Source organism: Triplophysa rosa, linkage group LG12 (genome assembly GCF_024868665.1).
Source record: "Triplophysa rosa linkage group LG12, Trosa_1v2, whole genome shotgun sequence".
NCBI lineage: Eukaryota > Metazoa > Chordata > Actinopteri > Cypriniformes > Nemacheilidae > Triplophysa > Triplophysa rosa.
In genome coordinates, this window is record NC_079901.1 from 21,466,749 (window position 1) to 21,475,137 (window position 8,389).

The following is an 8,389-nucleotide window of genomic DNA, read 5'->3' on the forward strand; positions in this document are numbered from 1 at the left end:
GATGTAGTTACATAATAGATGAGATGTGTAAGCACTGATGATAAGGATAAATCAGTGTGGTAGATGAGAAGATCTTCCATCTTCAGGATACCTAAATTACAACAAAATCCAAGACTACAGTAAAGAACAAGGATTTGACCAGGTCAGTACTAACTGTCACCACGGAAACCACATGAGATTCTATCATCAGTTTTTTTCTGAGCATTTTTGTTCCAAAACCTAGTAGGCTGTCTACTTTTCTTTCTGTGCAACAACATACACATCCTTCTAATCGATAATAAGAAGTATTAACAGAACTATTAGCTGTCATGCTGAGTTTTCAATTGTTTTCAATGGAAACGCCACGTTTTTGAAAGCGCCAGCAGCTGGCGTTTTCCGCAGGCTCAGCGCCGACGCTCAGCGTTTTTTTCATGCTCAGTGTATTCTAGTAACCAATGCACCTCCGCTTGAAAAAAATGCTGTTCAAGTGCAATCAGCGTTTTCAGCCGCATAAAAGCGCCTCGGTGGATCTGGAGCCTAATGTGTGTGCTAAACTAAATGAGTCACACATCAGTTAGGGTGCTGCTTTAGAAGCTGCCTATAAAGGAAACCTACTATTTACGCCTAAACTGTTGACTTTGCAGTTAAATGAATGTTAGTAAAACTAGATAAAAACAAAGAAAAAAGACTGAGAGGCCATTTACACGAGACCGTTCTCAACTAAAAACTGAAAACTTTTTATGCGTTTTGGCTGTTCATTTACACAAAAACGGTGTTTTGGGGGACTGAAAACATAAAACTTTTGAAAACGGGTCTCAAAGTGCACGTGTACGTGAAACCTTTCAAAAACGCAAAGGAAAAACGTTTCTGTTTTTTATCATGTAAACGTACTCTTAATCTTAAAGTGGAAAGCTTAGCAGTTCTTTTGAACTTGAGCGTTAATGTGTACATTAATTGTAGTAATGTAGTCAGATTGGTGAGACAACAGCTTAGAGGAGAGTTTATGTATTCAGAAAAGCACTCAAGGCTTCGTATGGCACAAGGTTCTCCTAATAAGGAGAAATTAGATATCCAGTGCACATGAAACTAATACAAATATAATATACAAGAGAAAATCAGTCTGCAACTGTATTTACCAACAGTGCTGATTCTCAGAAAACACACACATGAAACCTTGATACCTTGAGCCACTTTGGATATGAGGTTCTTTTATATGCATAAATGTACATTTGGCAACAAGATAAACACATCCATGGCATGACCAAAAACAAGCTCCTTTCAACACTGCCACCATCTCAAACTGGTTGTGGGTTCACTTAAATGTGCAATAATCACCTCTTATCACAATCTTGACTCAGTCTCATACATATGCAAATGAGGAGAAGCCTGATTTTAATCACAACAACACCAAAGCGTAGACCAATCAGAACATGAATTAACAATAAGAACCAATCATCTTCTATAGCATGTATGACATTCTTAAAGAATGTTCTCATCACAGCTTTTTGTCAAGACTGTACGTAGTCAATGAGTGTTGATCACCGTACATAAAATAATGCTACGCACCACATGCAGTTTTTAAAGAATAAAAGAAGGGAAAATATCACAAAAGTCGTCACTAAAAGTGCTAAATGGTTTAAGCTCAAATGTGTGTTGATTTTGAAAAGCAGGAAGAAAATAACACCACTTGTAATGACAGCATATGGTGATTTTCAAGTGTCAGAAACATGGCTTTCAGGTTACAACTAGGTTTTGCGCCTCAAAACGCTGCCAAATATATTTTTGACATTTGCAGAAATCTTCCTTTGCATATCTAAATGTTTCCTAGCAATAACAGAAATGTACTTTCACGATTCAGATCACTAACTGTATGCCACAGTGATTTCATTCATTCTACAAAGACCAGTCAAGGAAAGACGTCGCACTCCAAGATCAATTATATGAGATCAACCATTTAAACAGAAACGTCAATGTCAACTTCCCAAATAACAAATAAGGCCTTTTCACACTGCGCTTAACCCCGGGTTCTCTTCATTCTAAACCTCGCTTTAAACCCCGGGTAAACAAATGTTTCACACTTGTAATTTTGAAGCGGGTTATCCCCGCATTTTACCCGGGGTTATGAAACCCTGCTCCGAAGCAGGGTTAGCACCGCTTTTGCAGGGTTAACCCCGTATTGCGGTGCAAACATGGGCATTGTGAAAGGAAGCGGGGGTAGAATGACACGTAACGTCTTAGGAGGCTTAAAACAGCCAAAAAGGATTTGCGAGGCGTCATCTTTTCCCGGATGCGGAACAACCAGGTATTCGGTTATTTAAAGGGACCACGCACTATATTTATTTAGTCAGTTTGACGCTGCAGTATTTATCCAATCATGACTGTTGACGCAAGAATGTTAGGTTTAGTGATGTACAATCAGGGTATGAATACCCATGGGTATCTCTTAACCCCTGGTAAATTATAAGCAATGTGAAATGTGAAACAGATAACCCAGGATTCTGTTTACTTGGGGTTAAAAATAACTGGGGGGGGTCAAATTCTTCTGGCTTGTATATTGCTAGTTTCTCATTTGACAATATGGAAAAAGAAGGTTTAGGACTAATAAGAAACAGCTAAAGAGTGGGATGCACTTCACTATAAATAAACTGCGCCAGCTGATAGTGTTGTTTATTCACATGCTGTCTGCAAAGTTTCAGCACACAATTCACTAAAGGAATTATGCAAATCAGATGCACGCACACACACACACACACACACACACGCACACACACACACACACACACACACACGCACGCACACACACACACACACACCCTAAAAAGAAATCAGTGCTAAATGCAATTTGCACTGTATAATTCCCCAAATTGCAGGCTGGTTTTAGGATATTGATGGCGAAGGACTATCATGATGTAGTTTATTTTACTGAAACCGTACAGAATCGCTCCACAGCTGCAAAGCACACATTTAATTCAGTTCTAAAACTCACGACTACATTTCACAACTGGATATGTCCAGAAAGATGTAATGCTTGTCATCCTTTCCCAATCATTTGATAAATTACTACTGCAAGAACCACTAGAAAATCTACATAAACATCTCTAAAGTAAAGCAAAACTACATGCAGACCACCATTGGGCTGTAATAAAACAACAATTCCACAGATTTTTGCGAATACAAGGACATTCTCCTATAAGCATCGTCATTTGCACAGAGAGAGTAGGCAAATATGCATTGACAAGAATGACTTAACACACGATTACAATACTGAAATACAGCAAAGCGATGCTTCAGTGAATTAGCATCTAGTCGAGCTGGATTGCGGTTGACTCATGAATAAGACAGAATGAATGATTCATGATTAAGCTTTTGCATTGAACGACTTTGGGTTAAAGTGGCAACTGTTAAGCAGAATTGATCCTTCAGTCACTAATAAACAGGAGAATTATGCTTCACTTCAGAACAAAAGCAGAAACCTCGCTAACATCATTTTACTTGACACCTCAATTTCAAGACTGGTCACAGATAGTTAGCACAGCCAACACGACATGCGCAGCAAAAATATTCTGCTGTCTGTTTCATCACCTGCTGTTTTCTGAGCTTCACAAGAATGTGGGATGTAAAACATGGTACATTACCCAATATCACCGCTTCCCACCTCACAGTGTTAGTACATGACTGGAATGACAAGTACAACCAGCAATATTATAAAACAACAAAAAGCTGAACTGGATGCTTCTTGGTCATGGATTTTAAGTCAAACAGTTGACTACTATTGCTGTCACGATATCAGCTTTTCACTACCCGGAATTCTCGATGATGAAAGATATCACAATATCTATTACGATAAAAAATAAATAAACAAAAAACATCGCGTGACAATAATATACAGTGACAACCTTATTTGAGAATTGAAAAAGAAAGAAAACCGTATCATTAGCTTGTATTTCCTGTTGCATAAATGTATCTCTGTGCCCTCCACAGCTGGTTGTGAATCAGCTGAGCCTGGCCGCCCGCCACGCAAGTCCTATTAAATTACAGACAAGCGGCACAAACCAGCATGCCTGGAGAGAGGTCTCGTATGGGCCATTGTTTTCTGTGATTAACCCAAGAACAAAAAAAAACACCAGCTCTCTGGTGATAAGAGACACAATAAGAATACAACAAAACAATGAAGCGCGATCAACTAGGAACACAACACAACACAATTCAATTCAATTCAATTTTATTTATATAGCGCTTTTCACAATGTGCATTGTTCCAAAGCCGCTTTACAGGAGAAAATAAGAAAAACACAAAATAAGGTAAAACACAGCACAGTGCATGGTATTTATAGAACAAGCAAGATCATTTTAGTAAATAATATCTCATAAATGCAGTCTCCCAGTGGTTCAGCCAAGTGAAAGCTTGGCTGAAAAGATGTGTCTTTAATCTAGATTAAAATTTGGAGAGTGTCTGACCCTCGAATAGTATCGGGAAGGCTATTCTAGAGTTTAGGTGCCATGTATGAGAAAGCTCCCTTTGGTGGATTTAGTTATTCTAGGTGTTTTGAGATCTTAGAGAGCGTCATGGGTTGTAATGTGATAGAAGCTCTGTTAAGTAGGTAAGGGCTAAACCGTTTAGGGCTTTATAAGTGATTAAAAGAACTTTAAAGTCAATACGACACTTAATGGGTAACCAGTGAAGGGTTGATAACATTGGGGTTATGTGATCGCATTTTCTGGACCTGGTTAGAACTCTGGCAGCTGCATTCTGAACTAAGTGTAGTTTGTTTATTGGTGATGCAGGACAACCACTAAAGCAGTGCATTACAGTAGTCAAGTCTTGAGGTCACAAATGCATGAGTAAGCTTCTCTGCGTCAGCAACACATAAAATATTTCGTAATTTGGCAACATTTCTAAGGTGGAAGAAGGCTGTTTTGTGACATTTGAGATGTTATTTCTAAATGACAGGTTGCTGTATAACGCCTAGGTCTTTAACTGTATTTGTTGGAGTAACAGTGCAGCCTTCAATTTGCAGGTTATAATCCGAAATAATCTTTTTACGTGTCTTTGGTCTGATTAGTAATATTTCTGTTTTATTACAATTTAAAAGGAGGAAATTACTAGTCATCCAATGTTTTATATCTTCGATGCACTCTGCCAATTTGGATAGCTGGAAGGAATCATCTGGTCTTGATGAGATATATAGCTGAGTATCATCTTCAGAATCAGAATCAGAATCAGAAGAGCTTTATTGCCAAGTGTGCTTGCACACACAAGGAATATTCTTTGGTGTTGGAGCTTCTAGTACAGACATTCAACACAATGACAATACAATATAATACGATTTACAGTCTAAAAGATTCTAAATTGTGCATATATAAAATAAAGACTATTTTACAGAAAATGGGGGATAATAACATATAAGAGACATTGTACAGGGTAGTATATAGTAGAATAACATATTGTATGTACACTTGTGCAAATGGATAATTTAGTAAGTAGAGGTAGTGTTATATACATGTATACATAAGATGTAGATATAATATCTTCACAACAGTGGAAGCTAATTCCATGTTTTTTAATAATGTTTCCAAGGGGCAGCATGTATATGGAGAATAGCATGGGTCCTAAAACCGATCCCTGAGGTAATCCATAATTTACTTGCGTTAGATTTGATGATTCCCCATTTAAATGGACAAATTGATGTCTGTCTGATAAGTAAGATCTGAACCATTGTAGTGCCTGTCCCTGAATACCGGTATAATTGTGTAAGCGATCTAAAGTACAGTATGTTATGGTCTACAGTATCGAACGCAGCACTAAGGTCAAGCAGGACTATAAGTGAGATGTTACCTTTATCTGATGCTATAAGCAGGTCGTTTGTAATTTTAACAAGCACAGTTTCAGTACTATGATGCGGTCTAAAGTCTGACTGAAATTTTTCATTCTTTTGTAAAAAAGAGCACAACTGAGGGGACACAACTTTTTCTAGTATTTTAGTCAGGTAAGAGAGTTTTGAAATCGGTCTATAGTTTCCTAGTTCCTTGTGGTCTTGATAAAAGTCTTAATGACGGCCATCTTAAAGGGTCCTTGGACATGGCGTAGATTAATTGACGAGTTGATAATGTTATAAATGGGCTCAATTGCAACAGGTAGTAACTCTTTTAATAATTTAGTTGGTATGGGGTCTAATAAGCATGTTGTAGGTTTAGATGTTGCAATAAATTTAATGAAATCTTCCTGTTTTATAGGTGAGAAACACTGTAGCTTTTCTTTTGGGGCGATGGTTGGTACTAATTCACAGGACAGACTTGGAGATTGAGTTTTTACTAAATTGTCTCGTATGTTTTCATTTCATGAATTCATTGCTACCAAGGTGCGGCGGAACACCCAGGTCAGGTGAAGTCTGTTTATTTGTTAGTTTAGCAACTGTACTAAATAAAAACCCACATTCTAATAAAAAGGTATATGATTGAATGCACTGAAAGTTGCTTTTAACAAAAGCGTCTGCCAAATCCATAAATGTCAGTATTCGAGAGAATGCGAATAATGCTAGATCTACTGCAACCTGTTACGGCCCATTGCATTCGCATTTTCCTTAAGAGCAACTTGAGCTCAATCCCTGTCGTTCATTTGCTAAGGGCAGCAAATTTGCAATGCCAGAACCCATTAGGATAATAACACTTTGTATTCCACACGCAAAACACCCTAAAATGAGCATGCATGCATGTGAATGCATACTAACAGTGTTCCGAGCTCCAGCTGTTCAAATTAGCCAAACTATACTAAAAGCATATTTCCCACAGAGTTTGCATAAAATTCGTAAATCTCTCACATCACCTTCCAGGTGAAATAAAACCACTTCATGGTAAGCATCAGCAGGGATTTGTTTTCCTTTGTCATCCTGCCCGCGCTACAAAGCGGGAACAGATCTGCATTTGAGAGCAGATTATTTTATAGCCAAAGTTATATATTAGAGGTGTCGTGCCTCCCCGGCATTGCAGAGCTTTGTCTGACACCATATTGATTCCTGGCAGCTGCCTTTGGCAAGGGTTGTTGCTGGCTAATATAGTGAGCTTTCAACCACCCCCGCAGTGGTACAGTCTTAATAAATCAGGCCCAATGATAATAGAGAATCTTGACCTACTAATCTGTAATAAGCAGAGTGCTCGCCACCGATGGCACACGGCCAACCCGTACCGCCCACTGCAGTGACACAGAGCAGAGAACTGGGATGTTTTTAAATAATATCTTATTCATGTCTACCTCTGTCTCTGTCCAAATTCGTCCTTGCTTCTAGTTCAAATTAAATGTGGCTTTATTTACAGGTTCTACAGAAATATTTCCCTGTTTCCATACAAGGAGGAGGCTTTGTTTCTGCCTCAGTGATGTTCATTTGACTGTTGAAAGAGCAAAACATGCAGGTGCACGCTGCTAGGGGCATTCAGAAAGCTCTCGGCTTTAAAAGCAGCTAGAGAAGGAAAAAAAGGTTAGGTACACCTACCTCTTTCTGTCTCGTCTCAGACTATTTATACACCCACTGTCTCAAGCTCTCCTTTGGACTCGGCAACAGTTGCCTGTCTGTATTTCTGAACATTAAATATATTTTCCTGCAGCTGTCTGTGATTTCTGCAGCATTTGTGGTGGGGCAATCTCATGCATTAGGTTGCGTATGATTTATAAACGTCACTAAGACATTAAAGGAGTAGTTCACCTTCAAAATTAATCTTCTTTTGTGTTCTGCGGAAGAAAGAAATTCATAGAGGTTTGAAAGAGCGTGAGTAAATGATGAGAGAATTTTCATTTTTAAAGGCGGGGTGTCCGATTTCTCTTAGCCGCTGTTGGCTCGACTAATGTCCGTCCTGTGCACTGTGCACCTTACTGCTGATTGGCTACAAGGTTGTTTTGGTACTCGGCCCGACTTTGTCTAAACAAGTGTAATTCGGAAATCAGACACCCCGCCTTTAAGGTGAACTACTCCTTTAAGTGTTCATGTAGCATTGTGCCAGTAGCGTAAAAAGTTGTGGGTTTGATTAAATGTATAACTTGAATGCACTTTCAACTTTGGATAAAATTGTCAAATGCATGAATGTAAATTAAGACACCGTCAACAAGCACAGGTCAAAGATTAAGAGAACAAAGTTTCTGCTGAAGATTAATGATGTAAAAAACAAATCTGTTCTAAATGGTGCTTGCATACCTTCGCAAGAAAAAAATAAAACTCATCTCCGATTTGTTTATTAAGCATAATAAACAAATAAATGGACAATGTTCTCTGGAAGGCAGGTCAGGTTATATGACTTTATAAGGTTAATAGTATTAAATTAGTCCAGCTGTCACGGATCTCAGGTGTGGTGAGACAAGAACAGAGGACCCAGGTGCAGACAGCGGTTAAGGGGTTAACATGACATTTAATAACAAAGACAAA

General features: G+C 38.5%; 1 protein-coding gene across 2 annotated transcripts in view; it reads right to left on the minus strand.

Annotated features, from left to right (window-relative positions):
* Positions 1-8,389, minus strand: part of LOC130563195 (mucin-17-like) — a 55,258-nt gene that overhangs the window by 6,300 nt on the left and 40,569 nt on the right. The window lies entirely within an intron of this gene.